Source organism: Kryptolebias marmoratus, linkage group LG19 (assembly GCF_001649575.2).
Source record: "Kryptolebias marmoratus isolate JLee-2015 linkage group LG19, ASM164957v2, whole genome shotgun sequence".
Classification (NCBI taxonomy): Eukaryota; Metazoa; Chordata; class Actinopteri; order Cyprinodontiformes; family Rivulidae; genus Kryptolebias; species Kryptolebias marmoratus.
In genome coordinates this window covers 15,715,100-15,742,831 of record NC_051448.1, presented here as the reverse complement: position 1 = coordinate 15,742,831, position 27,732 = coordinate 15,715,100, and the positions used below count along the sequence as shown (strand labels likewise).

At 39.7% G+C, this 27,732-nt stretch overlaps 1 protein-coding gene across 5 annotated transcripts in view; it reads left to right on the top strand.

Annotated features, from left to right (window-relative positions):
- LOC108231822 (1-phosphatidylinositol 4,5-bisphosphate phosphodiesterase beta-4) overlaps window positions 1-27,732 on the top strand; it is a 63,572-nt gene that overhangs the window by 722 nt on the left and 35,118 nt on the right. For 4 of the 5 annotated variants that reach the window (XM_037981521.1, XM_017409156.3, XM_017409154.3 and 1 more), the window contains exons 2-3: window positions 3,674-3,719; window positions 17,727-17,789. The gene's annotated coding sequence lies outside the window, so the exon portion shown is untranslated. The remainder of the gene's footprint in view (window positions 1-3,673; window positions 3,720-17,726; window positions 17,790-27,732) is intronic. The other variant, XM_017409155.3, reaches the window with a different exon arrangement.

Here is a 27,732-nt window from a genome sequence, read left to right as displayed (position 1 = left end):
GGGGGGGATGTTTCCTCGGGAGGCTAAAGGCAGAGAGGCAGCTAGCTTACAGCGGGACGGAGAGGCAGCAGCCAGAGCCGGGGAGGCAGATGACGGGGAACACCGGACTGGGAAAGTCAAACACACGAACCCGAGCTCCATTTTTTTAATCTACATTTTCGATTTACCTAGACGTGAATTTGACTGCCTCGCGGACATTTGCATTCAGCTGACCTATAACAGCTTTAATTAAATGATAATACAGTCTGTTTAAGATTAAAAAGCAAGGTCCTACAGACTGGACGGCTGGTATCCGCCGGGTAACTAATTGCATCGGGACGCTGCAGCTGCCATGCAGCCCACACCGTGCAAGGTGTTTTTACAACTATAAAACACAAGTTTCCTATTTTATTCTGACTGTATTTGGCTGTTTGTCCGAGTTTAACCAGTATGCAGTCACGGTGTAATAATAAAGGGGAGACACAACAGGTGAACAGTAAAAAAATAAAAATAAAAAAAATATTATTATTATTTAGATACGCCCTGCTCTATACTTTAATCATGTTTTATTAAAAACATCCGTTTGAACATTAGGTAATAGCATGTTATTTGAGGCTATTTCTTTTTTCTGTCGATTTCCTAAATGGAAAAAAAGGGGAAATAGTCTACTTGTGTAATCCTTATGAAAATATTTTATTTTTCATTACACTACAGTTAATATAAACCAGGAAAACTGTGATGGAGATTATAAAAAATACTCATATGATATGCTTTTAAAAGGCCAATGTTACCATTTTATTAGTTTGTAATGCAATAAAGTAATTAAAGGCCTCGCATTTCTTGTAGGAATGCATATCGCCTGCTGCTTTTCATGCCAGAGTTTTAAACCAAGATCTTGTGTTGAGAAATGGCGCATAGATTTTTTGGGGAAAAACATAATTTTGCTCAGAGTATGTGTTTTGAATGACTTTCAGCTACAGACACACCAAATTACAGGTTGGTGTCTGTAAAATTGGCAGAGTTTTGAGCCATTTCTGTGTTTGCTGAGGGCAATTAGTTGCCTATCTTGAATCAGGTTGACTCCAAAAGTTGCACTGGTTTGTGATATATTTTGCTTACAGAGATTTAATTAAAAGAAGATGCATTTATGTAATGTCCCTGATTCTAAAGCCATTACCTGGTGTCTGTTTACAAAGAACGTTTTACCACACGCAGCAGGATGTATAATTCATATTTGCTCAGGAATAATATGTCGGTAACTCCAAATATCTATTTGCTCTGCAAATAGGTCATAATGCATCGTTTTGACCTTGTCTGGCAGTGTGCGAAATTAAACTGAGTGTTTGCAGACGGTTCCTGAACAACTATTATGTGTCCATCTATATATGCGTACATATATTATGAGTTATATTTGCAGAGAGACCTGATATTGTTCTCATAAACTGCAGCTCAGGTGTATTTCAGACCGTCGTAAATGTCGTCCTCCTCAACAGTTTTAATAAAGGAGCGCAGAGCGTGTAAGTGCTCATCACTGTAAAACCGGAGGTGGGCCAACGTTACCTTCTTTCAAGCCGTGTTTGTCCTCTGCTATCTCCAAAAGTTTACCGTCAATATGGGAAGGAAAACAACCTTTTCTGTGGCGATAATAGAGCCAAACATGACGGGCTCTCTCCCCCTCCCTCACACACAATCCTTTACCTGTAGCTTAAACCCAGACTGGGAGGTAGTTTGATGAATAGACTAAGAAGCTTAAAGCCCAGCTGAGAGCGTGCTCCTGTTTTTATTCTTTTTTTTTTCACCCTTTTTTGTTTGAACCAGATGACGTAAAAATTATTTTTACACTCAGTGGTTTGAGCCTGTTTTTGAGAGTATTGTTTTTTATGCTCTGTAAACACTCAGATCTCAGCTTCTGGTCAGTTTAAATGCACTTTATGACCAAATATTTTTCTCAGACTTGTTACTTCTCATCTGGCTAATATGCCTACATTTTCACACTTTTGCTACTGGACTCTAAACAGAGAGAATGCAAAAATAAAGGAGGTGGCGATGCAAACTAATCTAAGGTTTAGCGCTTGATAGATTCAAGACATATTGAAATTTACTGTTTGATTGATTATTTGTTCACTATTTGACACAGTTACTTTCTTTTTCTCGAACTCACTGAAAGGCAAACAAATCAACTATAGTTTGGGGTCATGGTTGAAGGGATGATCATAAGAAAGAGCAAAACATCTTGAAACATCTGAAGGATCTCTTCAAATAATGCATGTTGCCCGCCACATTTCATACCAGTTTTACACTAAGACGAGACAGAGTTATAGCCGTTTTTGGTCAAACCTTGTAAATGATTTCTTGCGTTATCTCATGCACGGTCTTGCCAGATGTGTTGGCTCTTGAAGCATGACTTGTGACTGGCTCTCAGCTCCTATCACATCCGATTTTAGCTCAATCTATGACAAAGTGACTGAGTTGTAGCTGTTTATGAGTTGGCTGGAGTTGATTCGCTGCGGCGGTCACCTTAAATTGGGTTGGCTTCAAAAGTTTAAGAGTTGTAAATAAACATCCAGGGATTGCTATTTAAGAGTTTCAGTCAAGTGGTTCATCAGATATTTTGCTATTATAAAAGACAACCGAAAACACACCTGGGCAAGAAATGCTTCTATATAAATACTTTTCTTGTCTTAGACAGATGTGTTGCCTTGGAAGATATTAGAGTAGCACGTAGGCATGCGTTTCTCAGTGATGACTTTAGGATTTTTATTTTTTTATATGGTGAGGAATTTTCTTTTTCTTTTTGTCGTGATAAACTCGGCAAGTTTATATTGATTTGTTTAGTTTTCTCTAGTGGGACTAATTAGAATTCCTTGCATTCAGGAGTTGGGTGTTCGTCATCATTGCTTTCCTTTTTGTTTTCTTTTTGTACGTTACACTTCTTCTTTCGCGTTCAGATTAGCAAACTTTTCCCCACTTGTATTAGTTTGTCTCAGCTCAGTTCCAGGAAGCAGATCAGCGCGTTAGACTTGAAAGACTTGACTTGTGAAAAGATAAATAAATCAATGCGCTGCACTCCCAGCGTTCGGTTTTCTTTGAAAGTATGTATAAAATGCAATCAATTTGCATGCACTCAAAGTAGGTTTGGGAACCAAAGCATTTGATTCTTTCTGTGGAAAGAGCAGGCATAATAATAATAAAACATTACAGTATAGATGGGACAGTGTGTGGGGAAATTGTATCCATGTATTAGTGTCAGTACTGGCGATCGTCCATAGTGAGATGGAAATATCAGCATATTGTCCTTTGGCAGAAACCCAACGTCGAGCGTCTTTAGTGTAGTTTCTCCTCAGCGGAAACCAAAGTCGCCGGTCGTCCTTATGGATGTTTTAACGCCTCGCCAAAAGATCTGAGCGCGGACGCTCCAGGAGGCAGATGGCGTAAAAGGCCAGCAGACGAGCAGCCTGGCGCACCGACTGACATGCCTGGTGTTGTGGTAGTTATGTTGGAAACGCGTTGCATCACGGCGCGTCTGCCCCCTTTCGTGATGTCTTTGGCCGGGGGAGCAGTGGGATACGGTATGCGCACATCTCTCTTAGGTTCGAAGAACTCTGCCAAATAAGTCCATATTCAAGCCTTTGTGATTTATGAAATTTCCTCTCCCTTTTTTTTTCTTACAGTCTGTCCTTTTTTGTCTCTGCAGGCCGAGACATGAGCCTCTCCCGCTGAACGATATTGATGCTGAACTGGTGAGTTCTTGTGTTCTTTTCATTCAGTCCTGGTTAGGCTCTGCCTCTGCCTAACAGCATCACTCGCTTTCAACCATCTGGTAACAATTGCTGAAAAGACTCTTTTTACAGAATGTAAACTACTTCTTCCATATTAGTTTTTTTCCATCCAGACCATCTGTCTCCTCCTGGCACATTAATAACCCAGCCTTCCTTATAAATTACTAAATTAAAATGTACAAGAACCTGCCTCCTGTAGGCCTAACGTGATAAGTTATGTAATCGCTATACGTGCCTTATCTATCTCCATCTCCTTCGTTGTGTTTAAGGAGGCCTCATTAGCATTTACAGATGCTTTTTGCTCCTGAACGTTTAATGTTGCAAACAAGTTGCACTGAGGGCTGGAGACAGCACACATTCTATTGGATTTGTGCTGAATGATGAAAGCAACAAAGCTAATTTCTCACAGTATCATTCATGCGAGCCGGATGCGAGGCGTTTGCTGGTCCAGTGCCAAGCATCGCTCACTGATAAGTAGGTTGCTAGACTGCTGCTGCTGTATGCCTCCGTGCGCTCCCTCCTGCCAAGCTTGACAGTATAAAGAAGTTGGGATGCGATTGCTCTTTGGAATATGTTCTGTGTTAATGATAGATTCTGCAATAATAATGTGTAGCATGAATGCTATACGCCTGAGCAAGTTTTAAAGGGCTCTGAGTGTTTGTTTTTAGAAAGTAGACAGCACATTTTAATCATTCATAACATGTATTTGTTTCATGACGAGCACGCTGTCACTGTCAAGTGAGAATAAATAACAGGAAAACAGATTTACTTTGCTGATGGAAAGCAATCATTGAATTGCTGCAGATAGATTATCGATGTCCAATTTGAAAGTTTTTAAAAATACGACTCGCGGGGCCCGACGCGCAGTTATTTATGTATTAAACACAAAGACCAAACACAATAGCACAAATCAAGATGGCAGAGAGGGAAAGACTAAACAAAAAGCTCTGAATATTCTGCCAGAAGGACACTCAAAGAGTGCGCTCTCCGCCAAGGACAATTGAGCAATAATAAGTTACTCTTTTGCTTATGTTCCCCTTTCAAATTTTATAAAATTTACTTTTTCCATAGTCTTGTAAAAACAGACCTATTCCTATTTAAATACGTCTTTCTTTACACTTTCACATATAGGTATAATAAACTGTAATTGTTTGTTTGTCTATTAATATTCAAAAAACTGAGCTGGAAAGTAAAAATATATTTTTTTCTGCTGTTCTTCCATTTCACATTAAATGGAGGGCAAATTCTGACAACTTAAAAAAACAATACAAAAACAATTTAATTTGTTCTTTATAGTTGGCCATTAAAACCTACATCGCAGTCTTTTTGTTGTTATTTTGTTTTTTTCCTATCTTTATGATTTGTCCAAACCTGTGCATTTTAAGCAAGCTTTATAAACAGTAAAACTGAACTGAGAAGTTTTGTACCTACACACATATTTTTTGTTTTACAATGCCCTGCTACAAACTAAAAGACCATTAAACTAAAATAAATAGTGAGGTTGAGTACTTCCTTTAAACAACTGAAGTTACAAGCGGGACAGCCCTTGGGTGTCTTTTAGATCTAGCATCAATGGCAGCCAAATTGGTTGTTTTATGAAAATCATTTTGCCAGTGGCAAATAAAACATTTCATTTTGAATGTAATTTTAAATTTCCCAAATCTGCAATTACTGTTGATTACAGGATTCTAACTAGTTCTTCTTAGAATGGGATTTTACGGTGTTTAAAAGATTATTGTGTAATTGTCCACAGAAACGTTGGTTTTGGCAGAGGAAGTGTCTACAGAGGCTTTTAGTTCCTTTATTTGATTTTAAATGCTGGATATCTAAAAAGAGGAACTCAGTTAGTTTTTTTTTTGTTGACAGTGACTATTAACATGGCATGAAATAAACACTGTCAGGTTACTGAATTTGATTGAGAATATTTTCATGGTTTTTTTACTCGTGCTGTTAAAGTTAATGTATTATTGTTATGGAATTACTATATTATTTTAAACAAGTTGCTACTGAGAACATCAGTTATTAATAGGGGTGTCAGTCAATTTATTTTTCCACTAAATCATACCAAGCGGTTGACAAAATGAAATGTTTACTACTTTGTACCCATGCATTTATGCTTGAGTAAAAACTATTATCATATACATGCATCCTTATGTGCATACAGCCCTACATGCATTCCATGGCACCAGAGCCATGCTACCCTACATAGGATCAAGCAGGTTTTTTTTTGTAGTCAAAAAAGTACCATTTCTATGACACATTGATAAGGCCAGATATTGTAAAAAGTGTCCTCCTGCACATTAAATCATCTACATTGGGGTGCGTGTAACCATTTAATCATAATATGTAAACTAGGCAGGCCAGGCACAGACTCTGGACAGTGCAGGTGTTTTGAAGTGGGTGCTGCTTGTATGAAATGCAGAAAAATCACAACCTGACCAGCCTGTGTTTTTAGGCAAACTTTAGAAGCTATATTATTTAGGAGCTTTCTGCCTGATTCGAATGAAACTGCATTTTAGGTTTGTTCTATTCAGCCTGAATGCCCAGGTCTGACCACATAATAATAATAATGTGGGTACAAAGTAGTGACAAGGCTAAACAATCTGTCAGTTCTCAATAGGACCACTACTTCCTGTTTGCTGTAGTAAAACCTTTATGATCTTTATTACACGCTGCCTGATGGGAGGAAGAATTTGCTTTCCAATAATTTACATTTTAAAGTTTATCAGCTGACGACATAATGTGTCTGCCAAAGTAAAACTAACACAGATAAAACTAGTCCCTGTGATACATCAGAAACGTCGTTCAGCACCACTCAGTTTAAAACAGAGCAATAGCCAGCTGTGAAGGAAAAGCCAATTGTATGTATTTAGTAGACAGGCCGAAGCGCTGCACTGCATTTACTGCAAAGAATGCAGCCAAAACTTGTCTGCTAACAGCGCTTTTATCATGGGAGCATCAACATGCCAAATTTTGGGACGCAGAAGGTAATATCAGTGAGAAATAGAGCTGTGAAAAATTTGGGCTCATCTAAATGTTGTAAAACCGACCTCTGCAGTGCAAAACGTTAGTTTGGAGCCCTGTATATTGACAGTTTTTTGTTAAAATGCACTTAATTAAAAAAATCTTTTGCACAATAAAATGTTATTTCTTCATACTCCTGCGCTTTTATCCAATTAAAAAAAAAACTCCATGAAGGTCAGGTTTTTTTTCTATTGAAACAGAAAAACTCACATCCCTCCACAGAGTGAAGATGCCAGTTCTATCAGCAGCAGCTGTCATGCTTCAGTATTGGTGGACCATCGTTAGAGTCAACACACCTAATCTCCCACTGCAAATATTTACATGGATCCAACTCCCTGAGACACTGTCACACCCTCAGCTTCGTTTCTAGACACTGACATTCACAGAAAGCGTGCCTGTGACATTCACTTCGGGCTCAACCAATACCAAGTGTCTCTTTGAAAGGAACGCGTCTTTAAATGTCTATTAGATTCCCTAAAGTATAATGTCAAGAAACTTGACATTACTCTTTTTATTATTGCCCGCCGCTGAAAGGCGAAAAGCGATTTTGTTTTTGCCTGTGTGTGTGTGTGTGTTGAAACTGTCTGTTACAAAAACGTCTCATGACCCACTGGGCAATTTTTAATGAGACTTGCAGAAAGTAACCATTGGATGTACATCTGATTAACTTTTGAACCAAATTCAAGATGGCTGCCACAGACCACTGACCTAAGAAAACCCCAAAATTGCTATAACTCTGTCAATTTTACAGATAATGGCCTAAAATGTTGTGTGTTCATAGCTAAGACTGCTCCCCAACACCTATTCTGAGCTCTGAGAGATTGAACAAGATCTTTAACTGTCATGAACTGTTTTACAAGCATGACATCTTGCCATCTCACATGAAATTACGTTACGTTATTTTCGAGGTTTGACCAAAACAGCTGCAACTAGTGCTAGCCCTTTAGTTGTTAGAATATTTTTATTGCTTTCTTATAAAGGAACTGAAATTTTATGTCTAACGGGGTTGTTCAGCTTTTGAACTCAAACTGTCAACTTCCCAAATTACCAGAACTGTGCCATCATGACTGTTTTGTTTCAGGGGCTGAAAGGTTCGGTTTCACCCTCCGCTCACTCTCAGCTTCAAACACAACCGAGCAACAACCTCGCTTCAACCCTCGCCAGTTCGGATGTTGTAGATCGCAAAGATATGCGGCGGCACTTTTTGCTGCTTAAAGGCACAGAGATCAATGATGAGAGAGCATGTGCCTTCACTACAAGGATAAGTGTGTCTGGAGGGGGAATACAATGACAGGGTTTCTTTGCAGACTCTCAGCCAGCAGCAGTCTTGGAAAGGAGGGGGGTGGGGGGGTGGAGAGGGATGGCGAATGGAAGCAATGTGGACGGAAAGAGAAAGAAAACGTTCGCTGTTACGCCAACAGATGGGAGCTGCAGTCATCGAGTCAATATTTACGCTTTCTTGTCAAGAAATTGGCAACGTTAGCTTAGCTGAATCAGTAGCACGCGGCAGGAGTATCCCAACGGGCGCGAAAGAGGCTTTGAGGAGTAAAAACAGCACTTTGGCGATGAAGATTGTTTCTTGGCCACACGTGTGGGACCAAAAATACATTGGCTCTCCTCCCTGCTCTTTTGTTAAATGCACACACTCTTGCAATGTGCACATTCACTTTACCCATGGCTCAATCCACTTTGGGATTACATGTGAACGTAATTTGCACTTCCAATTAAACTGTCGACCTTCGCTCCAGAATGTAAAGCTTGACTTTGTACCATCCTCTCCTGGATTGCTATTATTACCAAGCCAGGCCGATAATAGACAGTTATTTTTTGACAAAACACCGTCAGTCACTGAAGTCAGCAAAAAATCTAACATTCATCGTGATTATTTCAGAGACAGATTTGTCAAATAAGGCTGCTTTCTGAACTGCTGTATTGTTTTTAACCCAATCAGCCCAGATCTGGGTCAGTTCTTTATGCTGTCTGTCTAAGTTTTAAAAGAAGAGAATTTGCTCTGTGTGTGACATGACTGAACCATTTCAGAAAGGCAGTTTTACAGCTGCAGAAACACAAATAGTTCCAAATGTGAGTGGAAGTGAATGGGACTGCAGCCCATTCACATACGAGCAGAGAACGCTGTCAGAGGATGAGTTAAGATGCAGGAAACAGCAGAATACATAAAGCTTGCTAGGTTTAGCCCAAAGCATCCCGACAAGCCTCCCACCCAGCTCCGACACATGACTCGCTCGCCAAATCAGATGACCAGATAAACAGCAGGAATGTTGCTTCTTTCTCTTTCCACAGTATTGTTCTTGTCAGTTTGGAAAAGGAGAGAGAGGGACGGTGTGTGTCTGTGCGAGGCTGCAATGATTATATTGTGGTAATGAAAGTCTGGTTAGGTCACGGCTTGGGCAGGGGTTAAAGAAAGGCAAATGTGGACGTGATGACTGAAAGTGACTGAAACGTGGCCGTGTGTGCATTCTGTTTGACAGAAGTTCATTTTTAATCAGACAGCTAACATAAGGCTAATAATTATGTAACATTTAACAGCTCAGTTTGCTACTTATCCTGCTCAGCTACACTAAACTAAATAGCAGAGAACATGGCACAGTTTTTATTTTATCATTGGCTTGCATAATCTAATGGCTCCAAAGGGAATGCCGGGTTCCATGCAGACATCCTCAGCTGGATTATCATCATGTGTGCATACCGTGGGTTTTATTTGTCTTCATTTTTTGACAGAGAAAGTGGACTTTATTAGGGGTTTTATGGTTCTTCGAATAAGAAGTACAGGCAGAGCATCAAACAGATGTTAGAAGACAATAAAACACAAGCACAACAGGAACATTTATTTTCCTCACATCTATTTCCAAATATCTGTCATGGCATCCCAATCATTACTTCATAAGCCTTTCTTTGCATGTCATTTTCTTGGCTTCTCCCAGAAATCCATTAGATGCCTATCATAACAAGCTGTGAAAGTAAAATAAAATGTCACAGCCTGAATGCATCAGGAGAGGAGTGTTGTAAATCCTTCACTGGGAAATCGTGGAAGACAGTTTTTTTTTTTTTCTGAAGCGACATTATGTTATCGCAAAATGTAGATACACTGACTATTTTATCTGCAGTTTTTTTTCTCACTGCTGTTTTTTTTTCTGCCTAATTCTTAAAACAGAAAAATTCTGAGTGCTTTACTTTTTGAGTAAAAAAACAGAATTGCTGTTTACTTTCCCTTCAGACTTTGAATGGAAAAAAAAAACTCTTTCAGACATCCATTTAATGACGCAAATCCTCTTTTTTTTTAGGGGAAGGATATTGAACATTAGGCCGGATCAACGTATGAACATGCTGTTCTTTCAGTTTTGTTATAATAAATGTAAAGTGAAAAACTGGTCGAAATCCTCAGACTACAGTCGTTTCTGTTTTAAGAGTAAATTCTACTTTGCCGGATGTACTGCAGCTGCAGTCTGATTTTAACACAAGTTTAAAATCTTTGTGTTTGAGCTTAGATGGGAAACTGCACGTGTTAAAGCCCACTCACACTGGATGATAGCCTCGCTACAATGTAAAAAAAATAAGCCAGAATGTGGATGGTCTTTGCATTATGTGTGATAGAGCTTAATAGGTTGTAAAGGGTCTTGAGCATGCATAAAACCTCCTAAGTGACGATGTTTAGAGCATCTTGGAAATGCAAAAAAATAGGGGAAAACCTAAATCAATTACTAAGAGTGTAGCAGCGTCATGATTTCCCTCTCAGTGAAGGAAGTTTTCCAAATTTGTCGCAATCCAGCCTCGTTCTAATAGGTCACGTAGTCTGTGGTGTGTGTATCGGGTCGTCATCCGGTGTGAAAGGGGCCTTTGTCAAATAGCTCATCCCAACAGCTCCTCCATGCTCCTTGTTTTTGGGCATAACACAGAAGCGATCGTTTTGTTTTATAGATTGTATTTGGCCCATTATCACAATCATATATTCTTATTAAATTTTGTGCTTTGTTAAACATGCGCCATATATTGTCTGTGGAGCACATTAACATGTAAAATAGCAGTTTGCTGGTGTGACCCGTGGTTAATTACAGTCTTCTTGGAGACGTAAACAAACGAGGCTGAAATCGGCGCGACAAAACTGAAAACACCCAGGCTTATGTCCAATTCATTCATTGCTTTCTGCATCCCTTCTTAGTGTGGAATTTTCAAGCAGCACAAAAGTTGCTCCTCTTCTAATGTTACAGAACCAAGTGTAACACAAAGACATGACACTTTAAAGTGATGTGGGCTTTTTTAGAGGTCTTTTTTATTTATTTTAATCATATCTCACAAGTTTCCTGATGTTTCTTTGTATGCAGATTTAAACACCTGGTCCACAAACTAACATTGGCCCCTAAAAAAACATTATGAGCAAACGGTTATTGGTTTTATTTTTTAATTTTCTGTCTTACTGCAGTTCTCCAGCACTCTCCCTCTCATGGACAACGTCCTGTATGGTGTGTAATTTACTGCTCCCTCTGCAAAGATCACGTCTCGTTTGCGCTAACTCATAATGGAATATTTTTGTAACACAGGCGGCCACAGAGTGTTACTAAAAGAGAAAGCCTGTTTTACAAATTCAAGGCCTGAAATGGGCTTAAGTAACATTAAAGGGGTTCATGTTTGCAGCTTTGTGCAGAGGCTACATCCCAGCAGTATTTTGTGTCATACCAGCACAAATTATACTGTTTAATGGCTACAAGTATTAGCTGGGGTTGAATGGCTTCCTGGTATTGGTTCCTGCTAATGTAATCCACTAATTAGCCAGCATAATGGTGGAAAAGGAGAGAAGTGCTCTCCCTGTGTGTGTGAGAGATGTGCATGTGCCGAGAGACCCCGACCTAATTTTGTCCTCATTAAAGACAGTCGTCCATCATTCTCCAAGGCCAACAGAGTAATGTTCTCTGTGTGTTGCTTCTCTATGACTCACTAAGCAGAAAAAAAAATCCTCCCTCTCACCTTTTTGTCTCTGCCTGGATTTTCCTCTTGCTGGCTGGCTGCCTCCTGCGGGCCCTCGGGGAGCCGGCTCCTGACAGCAGCGCGCAGAGAAGATAAAACTGAAAAGTCAAAGTGGATGTGAAATGTTTTGGTGTCTCTGCCTTTCTCTCATTGTCTGGCTGCCTCCTGCGTGATTGTTCTCAGCCGGTTTTTTTTTTTTAATGTCTACCTTCTATTTTGATTTCTTCTGTTTCAAACTATATGTTCCATTCAAGATTGTTTGGTGAAAATTTGCCAGATCACAATTATGAGAGAGTCCCTTTCTCAGGCTTTAAGCTTTGTTGCCAAGTCTTAGTCGTTGGGACCAATCAGCATCCTTTACTGACTGCAGGGAGAAGGATTTAGATGCAACGACCATCAGAGGGTGGAAAATGTCTGAAGAATTAGAGCCACACTGGAGAAAAACACAAAAATGCCAACATTTTGATGTATGAACTGTATAAAAGGTGTAAAGACTGTAGGAGTAAGAAAAGTTTGTTTGCAAAGATTTTGGAAATTTTAGACAGCTCAACAGTTAGTGTGATATCAGCGCACTCTAAGTTGAACATTCTGGGGTAAAAGTCATAAAGCTTTTATCTGTGGTTGTGTGAAAAACCATTAAGATATCAAAATGCTAGTTCTGTCATAAGGTTGTGCGATTGCACAAATTTATCGACCATCGACGATAGGCTAAGCCATTTTTAAGAGTGATTTTTATTTTTTTGCCTACACATCCCCCCCTCCATCCTCCTGCTGATTTATTCACTCAAACTCATAACAGAAAGAAAGAGTAGCGTGCGTTCAGAAAACACATTTATTTGAACAATAACCACAGTGGTGGGAAGGGAAACAGAGACGACCTTTTTTAAAACAGTATAACTGTGTTTACAGTTCCAGTGTTTCTGTCTTACAAACTCAGCTAAATGTAAAATGACAAATGTAAAAATAAACAAAACCTAAACAAAAATGAACTCCTCCAGCGGAGTCCGTAAAAAAAAACTTTGCCGCTGAGCGATTTGGTGCATACAAAATAAATAAATGACTGGATATTGTTTACTTATAGTATGTTTACTTTATCGAGTTTCAGCAGGGTGCGCAGGTTGTTAGCAACATTACCAGTGATGTTAATTTGCTCGTGCCATTTGAGATGACAAAAAAAGTCCAGACGTAACCTGCGTGAATATATCGCCCATCATCATTTGTTGGACTGACAAATATCGGCTGAAAAAATTTTACATATCGCCCAACCTTATTGTGTCCTGTAAAGTCCAGCTTTTTGTGACTCAGTACGACTGAGCTGTAGAGCTGGGTTTTCTCACTCATTTCAGGTAATTTTTCCACTTTTTTGTTAATTTTGTCTTCATGGTATGATGTACTTGCTGTCAGAAATCCTGACTGAGCCTTATGTTTTGGTGTATTTTCTGTTTAGGTTTTTCCAAAGGTGTGGTAGGAGTTGCAAACCAAAAGTCATGACAGAAACAGAAGACTAGTGGACAAGTAGTAAATAGGGTACGTCAGTGCTTATGCACTGGCATCCTTAATTACACCCTGAGGTCAGCACGCTCATAACATCCATTTTAGCAGCAAAGAAAAGAACAAAATAGACTTTTACACATTAAAAAATATGAAATATGAAGGCTGTGACTTGAAAGCTGAGAGCCTCACAGTGACAACAATAAGCTGTAGCCCAAAATAATTTAGAACATGCCGTTTACTTGTTTTAGCTACATGTAGACTAAACAAAGATAGAAACATTAGTTTGTGAGTCTAAAAGATGTTTATTAACTAATGCTGTGGTTTTTGGACGGAGCTTCTTTGGATTTTCAATCTTCAGTCCGATCACCCCCGCATCAACCCTCTCAGATACACCGCCACCCAGCTGCATGGTAAACAAAGGGTGGTTGTTGGGTTTTTTTTCATAATCCTCCTTCAGTCAGGGCTCGGATGCTGTTTGATGTCTCATCACTCTCAGAAGAGCAATATAGAGGATGAGTCTAGATGACGTGAGGGACAAAATGAGCGTGTCCTCTCGCTGCCCTGGCAGGTGCTGCTCGTGGCAGCGGAGCAGCTCTCAGTGGGACCCCACAGAGAGGCATTGGGTTGGGTCGCTTTCCTGAGGCGGGAGCATATGCTGTTGGCACTCAAGCTGTCATTCTCTTGATTTCTAAAAGTGCTTAAGATATTTTGGGGGAGCTGTACAAAATCTGTGCACGTTTGCCATGAAATACCACTATCTGCAGTCTAACAATCGACTATTAGAATAGCTACATTTCTCTTTTAAAGGTTTTTGATATGTAACTGCTTTTACAGGCTGCATCAATAATGCAATTTCTCGTGTTATATCACGTCTCGTGATCCCTTCGGGACATTGGTGTGTTAACGTAGCTGCCCTTTTAATCAGAACCCCTGTGTATTTCCCCTCCTGAGCTGTCATTTGTTGAGTGATGATGGGGGACCTGCCACTGTTTGCGCCACCTAAATCCTGTGAGAGGCAGGGGGGAGATTAACAGCCTCTTACCTGTTGCCCTAATCAAAGGAATTATTATAGAGCTGCTGGATGTTACTGGGAATAGCGCCTTCTAAAAATACACTCGTACTTGTAAAACACCCACACAGAATTAGGATGGGGACAGATTCTGTCAGCTAGCTAAATGCATCCATCTTTTGTTTGGCACTGTGTATTCATCACTGATCTGTCCCAGCCATGACACTTGATAAAGTTTCCATGGTAGCACCTCGGAGCATCAGTCGTAGACCACGTTATATAAGATAGACGTAGCTTCTGTGACGTCAGTGATTAGATTGTGAGTGTCTCGTTCTTAAAATTTGTCCCTTGGCTGCTGTTCTCCTTGGGTTTTAAAGCCACCCGTTTAAAGTTTAATTCCTTGGGCAGCAGCCACTGGATTCAAACATCGCTCATCCAGTGACGGCCCTCATTATTTTCAAATTTAAGCTTAAAGGTTACATATAAAAGGTTTAACCCCTGGATGTATCTAAAACAAATCAGCTATAGAGGCCAAAAGAGTTTTTCTCCCAGGTGGTGAACTTGTTTGTTCTCTGCTGTAAAGTTGTTAATTTAACAGGAGGCTTTCAGGATCAACTTTTCTACATTAAGTTATCACTAGCTACCAATTTTCTACTTTTCTGGACTAACAAAACAAAACTTACCTTTATGGACAAGTTGTGCGCGTGCAGAATAAAAACCCATATTAGTTGTAGTTTGTGTGAAGTTTAGAAGCATATTTGGCATGGCTTTTCTTTTTTTGGTGCAGAGTGCACCCACCCATCCTCTGCATTGGTTAAAGAGGCCTGTGAACAGCTCTCATCCAGCTGGCCCACTTGACATGTAGAATATTTGATCCACATAAACTGTGGGAAAGACCTTTTCGTCATCCACATGAAGAGGGAAAGGAGAGCGAGTCAGAAGACTCTGTGGAAGCTGCGACCATGATAAAAGCCCGTTTTAATATTAACTGTTAGGATTAATTCTTGATCACCAAGTCAAAAAAATATTATCCCAAATTTTATATTCTGCACACACCAACCTCAGTCTTAATCACAAAACAGAATATATGTATTCTGTGTGTGTATCTGTGTAGGGAGGTTATGGTATATTGCACATTATATTACTTTCTGACTCACATTTACATTTTTCTCAGTTGAAGGGCTGCTGTCAGTCTTATAGTAGCACAGTTTTCCTGGTTAACTAGCTTACCTCAACAGAAAAGACAACATGAGTTCGCTCTCAGCCCATAGTCTTCATTACAGCTCATAGCTCAAATAGTGCTTTACAGCAGCGGCTCCAACCTTTTTAGCTCCACGGACCAGTTCATTATCAGACAGTATTTTCATGGACCAGCCTTTAAAGGTGTGGTGGATAAATACAACAAAATAAAATGATACGAGCGGCATGAAAACGGGGGTATTATTTAAAACGTAATAAATGTAAATCCAACGTGTACTCAAAGCTTTGTTAGTTGCATCCTGGTATTTCGTTCTCAACATGAATAACAGCCTCTCCTCCCCCTAATGTTCTCTGGTCAATATGGCGATGTTTAAACATGCGCTTCAAAATAAGATACACCTAAAAGAATACAACTCACCATAACGCTGAATCAGTGGGAGCCCTGAGTCTGTTTCTCAGTAACCAGACGGTCCCATCTAGGGCTTCCAGAGACGTTTGTTTTTTACTCATTTTGCTGCTTGTGGGTTTGTTTTTAGCGGTAACGGATCACGTGACCAAGATAAGCGTTCTGACACGCATCAAGAGGGAGTCATAGATGGATGTAGTGGAGAGAATCCGGTCAGTTTTTGAAATAAATGTTATTCAGACTCCGAAAATAAAAAAAACGGAAATACTGTAAGTTAATTATTCTGTCTGTGCAGCCCGGTACCAAATGACCCACGGACTGTTACCGGTCCATGGCCCAGGGTTTGGGAACCTCTGATTTACAGGACTGAATAGGCAGGTTTTTTTAACATAAATTTATATATTTAATTGTGACGCACCGACTCACAAACCTGCTTCATCAATGCTGCCTGTTATACGACTTAATTTGAAAGCAAGGAGCCTTATATGTGTTACACAAGACTCTCAGAAATTGTTTGCTAAGGTTCATTAGCTTGGGTGGCCATCTTGAATGGAGTTGGCTCCAAAAGTTAATCAGCTGTTGGCGTACACACGATGATTACTTTCTGTCCTGTGGTTCACGAGATATTTTGTAAACAGACAGGCAAACAAAGACGCACCTTTCAGTGGGGGGGTGATAATTATGGCAAGAAAAGAGATCAGATTGAGGTGTGTAACCATCTGTGATAACGGCTCCATTCATGAGTCATGAAACAAAGGAGGAGCACAAATAGAGACATATATTTGGGATTTTATAAATAAGTAATTTAATGACAGAATTTGTTGCACGTTTTAGTGTAGGTCCAGTTAATGTTGGCATGAGTTCATGCTGTAGTTTTGTAGTTTCATACTGAATGAGGAAGAATTGTTTTTTTTTTCTTTTGTCAAATCGATTTGATTCACGTTAAAGAAATGCTCTGAACAGAACTAAGAGCCCAGACAAAGTCACGTGTTCGATTGGGCTTTCCAAAGAAAATTCAACAGAAAAATTAAGTGATAACCCGAGACATAACAACAAGCTGGAGTTTAGGCTCTTTTCTTCACTCGGTTGCTAAATGATTTCCTGCTCTGTCTACACTTATCTGGCAGAGTTTATCTTGTAAAGTGATTGTATAAAGAAACTGTTACCGTCCCGTTCCTGTTCTGTTCTGTTCTGTTCTGAGGGAAGTAAGACGAAGCTGTTATGATGAGGTGAGGACAGAAGACATGCAGAAATCTCTGCAAAGTGCAGGAAACGTTAAAGAATTTGTCCTGCCTTTGGTGCAGACCTGAGGAAATTAGATGTCTTGTTAAGAGGAGAATTATTTGCTTTAACGTCGTTCCAGTTTTGCCTCTTTATGTTACGCCTCTGCCTGTCCTTTTGACCCGCTCTTTACTTCGCATTTGCATTTTATGCTCCTAGCCGACTGTCTCTAATTCTCCCTCTCGTACCTGTCGCTCAAAGGCTTCGGCAGAGCAGATGCGGAGGTTGGCGCGGTTTGTCTAATTTGCCAGCTCATTTCCAGCACTCAGCTTGACGAAGGCTGCCTTTCTTAGGGGAAGCAGCTTCCTATTAAAAGTTTATTTAGCAGAAGCCAGAGGAATGATTAAAACTCTGCTCTGGCCAAATAGGATGAGGAGAATTACTGCAAGCGAGTGATTAGACCCTAGTGTGTGCGTGTGTGTGTTTGTGTGTCAGAGTCTCCCCTGAGGGCATCACAAGCAAATGCAATATTACTGTAAGTGTACAAGATGAAGCTTAATAACAAAGTTAGCGCGTCAGAAGCCTGCAAATTACACTTCACACATGTTTTTTTTTCTCCCGTTTTTCTTTTCAGAGCAGACCTGCGCTATCCTCCAGCATCTCCCCTCCCCTCAGTCTTCTGACCCTCTGTCACCTGGTAAGTACACTCAGATTCACCTCCTACATCCATTACAGAGGCTTTAAGTGTATTTCAGTCCTTTTATGTAATCATTAGCTCACTGTCTGGTTTGAACTGCAAATTGCTGTCACCTTTCTAAAAAGAAAAAAAAAAAAACAAGCAGAATTTCTGGGTAATATTCATGGCAAAGCACTGTGTAAAGTCAGTTAGCAGAAGGTATATTGCATTTATAGATTTTTTTTATATATAAGAATCTCCTTCCCAATCACAATAACACAATATGGTTCACATGTCTGTGACAAATCAGAATTTTCCGGCCAAATAAAATAATAAATCTAATTTGAATGCTTTAAAATGGCTTTCCTGCAAATCAATTCAACGCTGTTAGGCTATCACATGGGATTATTCTGACAAGGCAAGTCTTGGACAAAAAAAGTTACTGAAACATCTGTTGATACATTTTCGAGGTGGGAATCTTTAGGTACCTCATGATTCGATTTGATTATGATTCAGAGCACTGTAATGTGATTATACAACAATTATTGATGCATTTTAATTTTCTTCAAACCTAAATGACTGTGGGCTATTTTACATAATCAAGCAATGATTTATATATTTTCATACCTAATGGAGCGTTCACAATAACAGGCTTTTTTTACAGGCTGCTGACTGGCAATTAGCATAAATGCTAACTTAACACTGAAAACATCATAGAAAAGCTAACGTGATTAGCATTGCGTTTATCACTGGAAATTTATACACAAATCAAATGTTTTAAAGTCAGTTCTGAAGGTAGTCATGTAATTATAACTTCATTTGTTATTTACAGGCATATTCTTCAGGGTTCAGCAAAAAAAAAAGATGTGACATCACAGCTTTACTGCAACATGTTTTTACCAGTTATCTACGGTAACTCAACTAAAACAAATTGCATCAATGACATAATCTTTGCTGACTCTTTTAAAGTGGCAGCTCAGATTAACATTAAGAAAATCGCTTTTTTATATGTGAAAACCAATTCAAAATCATTTATGTCTGCAATGCGATGCATCTAAAAATATATTTTACCTACTTCTTCTGGTACATTTAGTAATCATTTGGAAATAATTCACTTTGTATTAAGTACTTATTGAACCTGACTGTTAGAACAGTATAAATAAGATACTACAATCTATTCGATATTCGTGGTGTTACTTTTCATAAGTGAGAGAAGTGTTCGGCTGGCTGTATCTGTTAATATTAAACAGACATTTCAGCCAGTGCTCTTGCATGCACTCAGGAAAGCATCGGCACAAACCAGCTTTAATGTATAATTCCTGCTATCTGTTATTGCCAATTACAGGGCTTGTTTACTAGAACCAAGGGAGTTGGTGGATCTGTTTTTAATGGCGCGTGTGTGCACACGTGTGTGTATGTGTTTGTGGCTTTTAATGATGGGGGTTGTTGGCCTGCGTTTAGAGATGTATGTTCTTCAGCAATGCCTTAGGGGATGATGGGACTGGGTGGGTCCCCGTGAGTCCCTGTGTTGCTATAAATACACACTGAGATCCCATTCGGAGGATTAATTTGAGTGTACGTCTTCATGACGGCGCTGCAACCAGGCGGACTAGAGGCTATTACTGGCCAGCAGAGTTGCTATGGAGACCAGGGGCATCAGAGAGGAGCACGACATCTGTGGGTTGTTTTGTTTGTCAGGACACGTCTTCCTCTTTCAGTCTCTTGTCTTTCTTTTTTTTTTTCTCTCTGTTTGCCTAGGACTCTGAAACTCACTTTCTCTGCCAGGGAAAGTCTAATGCTGACTGAAGCTGTAAAGCCTCATAAAAACCCTATGTCTGTCATGATTAGTGTTTCAAACATTTATAAACATGGCACTTGAACATGGAAAACTGTGTTTTCCGCCTGTGCTCAAGCACGCTCAAAGTAGACCCTAAGGGTGTCAGTCAGTGGGGACCTGGGGACTCTTTTCACTGGAAACCTCACATTCTGGGGAAGCATTTAACCCCTGGCCCTTCCTGCTCCCTGTCTCCACTGCTCTCCTCTCTATATGGACATGTTCTATTTCCACGGCTCCTTTCCGCTCGCTGCCTTATCCTCAGCTCAGCAGGGCACACATGTTCTTTTGATAGGTACATATTTGGGCAATGGGAAAACTCCTGTAATTTTGAGCTTCCCCCACTCTTTCCCCCTTTGGTGTCCTACCGTCCAGATCAAACCCAAAACCCTTCTTTGTTTTGCTAATTTCCGCGGTCTCTGAAATCCTTTTAAATCATCATGAGACTGGTTGGAGTGCTACATTGACCTCAAACATTTTATATGTGGTATAGCTCTCCCTCATCTGAAGTTTCAAAAAAAACTTGGAGCATTTCGGTCTTCTTAAAGTGTTGTCTCTGGCTCCATAAGGTGCATTTTCAGGAGTAGCCAGCACAAATAAGTTTTCCCGCTCACTAAGAAGTCCAAGAAGCACGAGTTAAATCATTCTCCTAGATTAACCAGCATTGTGTGTATATGTATCCTGAGTTGTTTTGTCCATATTTGGATACACCTGGCCTTGAAAAGCCTTCAGCGGTGCATGTGTAACCGGGTAAAACAAACCTTTGACCTCCTAATCCGGTCTAAATGAGAATGTCATAGCACAGCAGTAGACAGAGCAGTTCAGCTTCGCCTGTATGATGTAACGTAGTCATTTTGAAATATTTTGGTATTTTTCACTCTGCAGGCATCCCTTTGCAAAGGCCAGTTACCTAACTCCATCCAGAAATGATCACACTTTAACAGTTTGGCCTGCCTCTCCCTTCATTATCTCAAGCAAAATTTGTATCCATTAATTCTAAGATTAGAATAAGCCTGGAGTCAAATTGTGTTTGTGTCCTCACATGCATCCAGCAGTGCTGCACAGAATAATTCCCCACTGTGCCTCCTCAGGGCTGACTGCTTCTGTTGGGCATCTCAAAAAACAAATATTATAGTAACATTTTAGCTGTCTGGCAGTGACATGTTATCCTACATATTTGGGGGTTTTTTCTGCATGATGACCTTTTAAAATCAATCGCATAGACGTATCTCCCTCTCTAATACCAGAGGTCCAGTAGATTTGTTTATTATTACCTAACTTGTACAACACTCTCTTATAAAATGCTCTTTTTTTGTATTGCTTCATTTGCACATACTCATCAGGACTGGACCATTTAGCTAAATTGTAAGGCTGTTTTCTTCCTTACCAACAATTTTTTGTTTAAAAAAAATCCTTGCATCTATTTATTTTTTCATTGACTATTTTTGTAATTGCATGTAGTCTTTCTCTGCTTCAGCTATTAATCTGCTAATGTAAGCCTCTTGTAGTTACGTTGTCCCTATTAGCTCCCTTATGGGGTTTCTTCAGTGTCTGTTACACAAAAATAGATAAGGGAAGTTTTAACCAGAGATCTGTGTTCTGGTCTCGGGCTCGGATTAAGTTTGGCCCTTCTACCTCATTATTTTCAGGGATCCCCCTGACTGAGAGCTTTATCCTAAAGGAGTCCTTAACATAAGCATTGTTTTAACTGTCCTCTGTCAACCTGGGAATGCTTGATGGTCCGCTGGGGTGCTAAATGAAGTTGTGACAACAAAAGGGAAAGCCTAAAGCGGTGAGTTCATTGAGTGCATCTCAGCTCTGATGTTTATAGTTTTACCTCAGCCTGTCCCTGATGTGACTGCCTTAGAGAGTTGTGCCTTGCGATTGTCTCTAGAGAGCTGCCATTTGTAATGTCTGAAGTTCTAACATTTTGCAAGGCAGTGGTATTTAATGATGGCAATGTGATTAGATGCCTGGAGTTCAAACACTTGGTCAAATACGACAGGTCCACCCAACTAACTTGTGTTATAGAGAGAATAAAAACTGTACAGTATATAAGTTTCTGTGGGACAGTGATAAGACAAAACTATCATAAACAGGGTTATTTATTTGGAGCTCATCTTTTGGCGCTTTAGGAGGCGTGACACAAACCGTATGTAGGTCTATTCTACAACTTCCTATGTGCAACAGTGCTACTAGAACAGCAACTCCTGTCTTGCTTCTGTGCACAGCGCTTCAAATGAGAAATCAATCAGTTGTTGTCTTGCATGTGCAGACATTTCGTAGCTTTGCAAACCAGGCAGGGAAAGGACAAACCTAATGTCCGTGCCATTCTTTGTGATATAAAAGTGTGAAAAAAAGATTAACTGTTTGGATTAGACCTTGTGCACTTAAGCTGGTTGTGCTCTGTTAGGCTTTTGAAGATATTCAGGTTTATGTAAAAATATTGGTTATGTCAGTAACATGGCAAACCAAGCAGAGACACCCCCCCCCCTTTTTCTACTTGTTTACCTGATGTACAATGTTTTTAGCTGTGCTCAAAAAATGTTCAAATCAGGGAAAAGTATTTGTTATGAGAAACTCAGCTGATATTCATACCACTAATGTAAAATACAATAAATGTATATACAAATGCTTTTTTTTGCATATATATTCAGTCAGCCAGTTTCCAGCCCAGCCTTAGGCTAATTATGTAACCTATGAAGGAGAAGCCTCAAATGAGCAGAGATCTTCAACTATAAAAGGAAAAGAGGATGACAGAAGATAATCATTTGGCTTGAAAAAACACATTCCTTCCGTCAGTGGAATAACATTTCTTTACAGTCCCAGAGAAGTCAAGAGAGGGGCCACGGTAGTTCAGTGGTCAGTGCGGTGGTCTCGTAATCCTTAGGCTGTGGGTTTGAGTCCAGGTTACGTTAGGAACAATTCCACAATCTTTAATGTGACTTCGCTCGCTGTGAGGACCCCTGCAGAAGGGAGTAGCTGAGAAAAAGAAGTACAAGAGGAATGAATACAGAATTTTTTAGAGGTTTTTTACCTGTGTGTTGTGACAGAGAAAAACCTTGGCTTTTATCTGCACATTGTAGTTAATTGTGTCTGTGAATGTGTATAACAGCAGAAGTTCTCTCATTTGAGTTATTTGACTCAAAAATGGTTCGTAATAAAGTCATTTGAGAAGTAGAAATCATGATTTATATTAGATTGTTTGTTTCCCTGTCTTCATTTATGCAAGCTTTAAGTGTTCACATCAAAGAAGCCGTGCCAGTGGGTGAAATTGAACTGTTGCTGATCATAGATGTTTGAGATCTTCTTTACCCTTCTTTCAATGAAGAAATATTTCTGATAAAGCTGATGCTCCTACAGAGAAGGGCTTCTGGAGGTAATCTTTAGCTTGAGCCTGGTGTGATGGATTCCCTTGCGATCATCATCTTGTTCAGAAAACACCAGTGGCACCAATTTGATGTTTGGAAAGTCTACTGAGAGCGCTGCATTTTCCAAACACAATACAAACACGTATGGAACTTGTAAATCATCTAATGCAATAGTCGTTCTTTATTTATTTCAGTTGCACCTTTGGCCAGATAAGAGTTGGATCCTAAAAACGAGAATCTATTATGTGCTTGAATTAGGTTAAAGAGAAATTTCTTGGCTATATTTTCTCCTTTGTTAAAAGAAAAAAACAGGGTTTTTTTCTGGCTTTTTTAGAAATAAAGATTTAAAGTCTTTTCTTCCCAGCTTACTTATCAGACATGCAAGCTAACACCAGTGGGCCAAAGAAGTCAAACTTTGTTCGACACACAGCAACACAAACGGGTGTGAACAAGGGCAAACATGGAGAGACATATGAGAAACGCACACAGTCCAGATATGAAAGTCACCCTGCTGGAGCAAATGCAGACGCCTCAGTTGACTCTGAACAAACTGGATTTTCAATGTGAATCTAGCAAAAGTGGATTTTTAGCTTTTATTCTTACAAAATAGATTCTGCTTTTACTGTTTAACCTTTTTTAACTCACTCCACAATTGATCCTCACATCATTAGCCTACCCGTTGAGCTTCATGGCCATCGGAAGGTGCAGCAGCCTGTGAAATCCGATATCTTGTGCCATGTGGACACAAGCAAACACACAAACAGGATCTCCATCCTTAATAAGCACTTGTTTACTCATCGAACGCTGCTCCCTCCACGTCAGCCTTGTACCACCAAAATTCAACATGAAACCAGACACAAGCAATATTAACAACGATGTGTGCCGTTTACTCAGAGAACACGTGTAATCTAAACACCTTCCAAGTCTGTCGTTAAAACAAAGACTAGTTTTATCGAGTGTCAACACTCCAAGTTTATGATAATCCTCTCAGGGCCTGAGTGCTGTGGGACTGATGTGTAGAGCAAACTACAGGAAAACATGTCATCCTAAGTGGATTCTATCATAAAGTAAATGTTAACATTAAATCAAATTTATGGTAATAGAACAAACCTGCCACTAACAGAAGGCCATAATCGGCTTCTGATACTGAGTGATTGTTACAGTTGTAGGTCTCAGAGCAGCAGCATGTTGCACTTTGCTCCCTGGTCATTGTGCGTTGTGTGACTTCTTTTTTTTTTTTGTATCCTGCTTGGTAAAGCTTAGCTTACAGCTTTATGACAGATTTCTCAAATAAACTTGGGAAGCTTTCTGTCTTGCTGTGCACGCATAGCTGTGGGAACATGTTTACAACCATTCACACGCTCACTCAGACCCGTAGAGACAATTTAGAGTTAGCATTTCAATCTATCCCATAGACCAATAACATCCATGTTTTTGGTCGATGGGAGGACAATAAACTTTAAAGTTAGCCCAGATAAGAAACATTTTTTTACTTTAGCTTCTCGAAGCTCAAGACTCAAACAAAGCAGTGACCTAAAGAGCAATCATAAATCAGCAATGTCCTAACTGCAGTTAGCTGAAGTTAATCTTGGTTATAGTTTTCAGAATAAAACGTCCAGTTAAATGTTTTTTTCTGTCTCTGTGCTAAGACCAAGTCTGACCTCAAGTTTGCTAAGTGTGCTGCTTTGCATTGTTGGACTGAAAAATGTAAACTTTCAATCAGTAATAATATGATTGATTTGTGTATGTAAAGAAGAAGTTGAATGGAGTGTCTCAATGTGCCGTCTTGCACTGGCTGCAAAATGAAAGACGTCTAAAAACAGGCCACGTCAGTCCCTGTGTCCTGTGAGGGGTGCTTTGGGAGTTTAGAGTATTGGGCACCTTGTTTTGTCCCTGTACATCAGAAGTATGAGCTTGGTTTGTATTGCCCGTGTGAAGTCAGAGCTGCCCTTAAAAAAAAGCTTTCATAACCTCTGTGGAAAGAAATTGGAAGTAAAGCCAGAGGGCAGAGAGTTCCCAGTTTAGTTTGGTTTGGATTTTAGAGCTGGTTTTCGTGGATAAAGGGGTCATGTTGACCTCACTGAGCATGGATGTCCTGCAGGAAGTGGAGTTTGTGGTCGGGTGTGAAACTGTTTGGATATGAGTTAGCACATCCAAATCAGAGGCCAGAAAAGGGTTAATTGCCAACTCCTGCTTGTGAGCTGTGACGTCAAAGTTTACTGCAAGTTCCTTGAGTGGGGGGAATACCGAATAGGAGATTGACACACACTCACACACACACCTTTTTTAATATTTCTGATTGGTTTTGACACATATGCACGACTCTTGACTTTCACAGAGCGCTCTGTTGGCTGCCAGCCAGTCAGCTGGTAACTCACTAACATCCAGCTGGCTAATTCGTTAAATCACTGTTTGATCGTAACAAAATATCATCGAGTAACAAATTGCGATTTACGTGTGTGCGCGTCTTTTAATACAGCTTCTGTTTCAAAATAATGCGAGCGCGGAGACTGAGAAACCAAAATGTGTATCGGTTTCAGTTCAGCTGCCGAGCCAAGAATCATCTCAAGTGTTTGACAAATATTAGGAGCACAACTGATGATAAAAGCATTGCACTGATTGCAGGAAAACAGGGCTCATCCTGATTAGATTTAACGTGATGGATACGATGGGTTTTCACACTGAACCTTGGAGGAAGTCATTTTAAACAGCTTGGAAAAGGCCAGGCCTTTGCTGAGTGGGAAAAACAAACATTTTGTCATTATGTTTTAAGGGCTAGCTTTAACTAATCACATCAGTGTCATGGATTTAATGACAAATAAGTCAGTTAGGAAAACGTCTTTTCAACCATAGCAGAAAAGCTTTACCTGTTAATCTCTAGATGATGTTATAATCATCTGCACTAACTCTATAGGATGAATCACGGTTAGGAAATTAAAGCCTTTTCAAAGATGTCCAAACTGCAGAGTTTGAGGTAATTAAAGCTACCATCAGATGCTGCAATCATGTCCCAAAACCCCCCAAAAATCTAGTGAATTTTTCACAGCAGTAAGAGGACCTGCAGGATGGTTTCTGAACTGGGGTCTGATTATGAGAACTGGTTCTCATTTTACCTGGTATAATAAAGGTCAAAAAAATAAATAAATAAATAAAAATGATGGCAATCCAAATGAAATTGGAAAAGATGACTAAAGTTGAGTTGATTCACATAACTTGAGTCGAATGACTCAAATGTTTTGTGAATCATTTCACTCTGATGGTATTTTTGAATCGGTAACTTAATTAAAAAAAAAACAACCAACATTTCTTCAGGCATTTTTAATAAAAACAAGTCTGTCTGTTTCAAATACAACATCACATTAACTGTTGATATGTTTTTATAGCCGTCACCCTGAAGGTCTTTATAACAAATAAATCTGAAATAAGTTTGTTTTTAGAAGCAGTAGCTATGAACAGACTGTGGCAGTGAAAGCTTTTTTCTCTTTTGCAGTTATTCGCTATAATTTGGAAAACAGGTTGACAAAATCAGACAAATAGTGTCTAATTAAAATAAATACATATAAAAGAATAGTGACATTACAATGTGATCAGTTAAAGTGACTGACTTTGGTTCTAAATGGTACCATTAGAGGCACATGTGAAGGCCCGCTTTGAGCCAACATTTAGTCAAGAACTTTTTAAAGTCATAATTTTTCAGAAAGTTTCTGTTAATGATAACATCTTTTGTTAAACTTGGGTGCTTCGCGACACGTTTCTCAATTGAAACCTTTGTTTGTTTTTTTTATATAGAACCTACAGTCAAACTGAAGAGGTGTCTAATAACTCAGACTAACTACAAACACTTGCGGGTTTGGGCGGAAGGCATTTAAACACATCTGCCTTCATCCTCACTCCACACGCTCTCCACTCCTGAAAATAGATTCACTATCTCGGAGCGTCAGAGACAGCTTTTTTTTTCACTTGCTCGTTAACGTCACGGCAGCGGGAGGTGTGGACATGCAATCTACAGTCTCACAGACAAGAGAAAACATCTGCAGATACCTGATTTACCACAACATCAGCATGCTCTTAAATTAGCATTTGGTGAAGATAATTAAAAGTGTGCAAACGTTCGTAGGTGGGGTTGGCTCTGACTGTTGCCTCACAGAGAGACTCGTTCTGGTCCGAATCCAGGCTGAGGTCATTTTGTGTGGAGTTTCCAGGTTCTTTCTGTATCGAAGTTTTCTCTAAGTGCCCCAGCTTCATCCCAGTGTGTAACGTGGGATTCTAATTGCACTGCAGGAGTTTAGCCTGAAGTGTGACATTTCATTTTTGTTTGTTCCCTGGGAAGGCCTTACCTGTGCAGTGTTTTTGCCCTTTACCAGCATAGGCTGAACAGAATAAACTGCATGTGGATGACAGTTAATTTATACTACAACCCTTAACCTTTCACTGCTTGCTGGTGTCATACGTTAACACTCAGTTGTGGCCAAATCATGTGTATTTTATATATTTTCATCCAAAATGGATTTTGAATTAACTGCTGCAAAAATTGAAATTAGTAGACAAAATGACGTGCTGTAACCAAATCAGGCATTATTTTAAAATACCTGTCTCCCCCTCAGTTTTAACTCACTTGGTTATTTTTACCATCAGAGGTAAAACAGAATTCTTGTTGTAAATTTTACTTTACAGCGGAGCTTTGGTTATTGTGCCATCCGAGTCTCACGCTTCGCTCTCTTTCACTTGTCACTCGTGTCCATTCGAGCGTGTCCCCCCC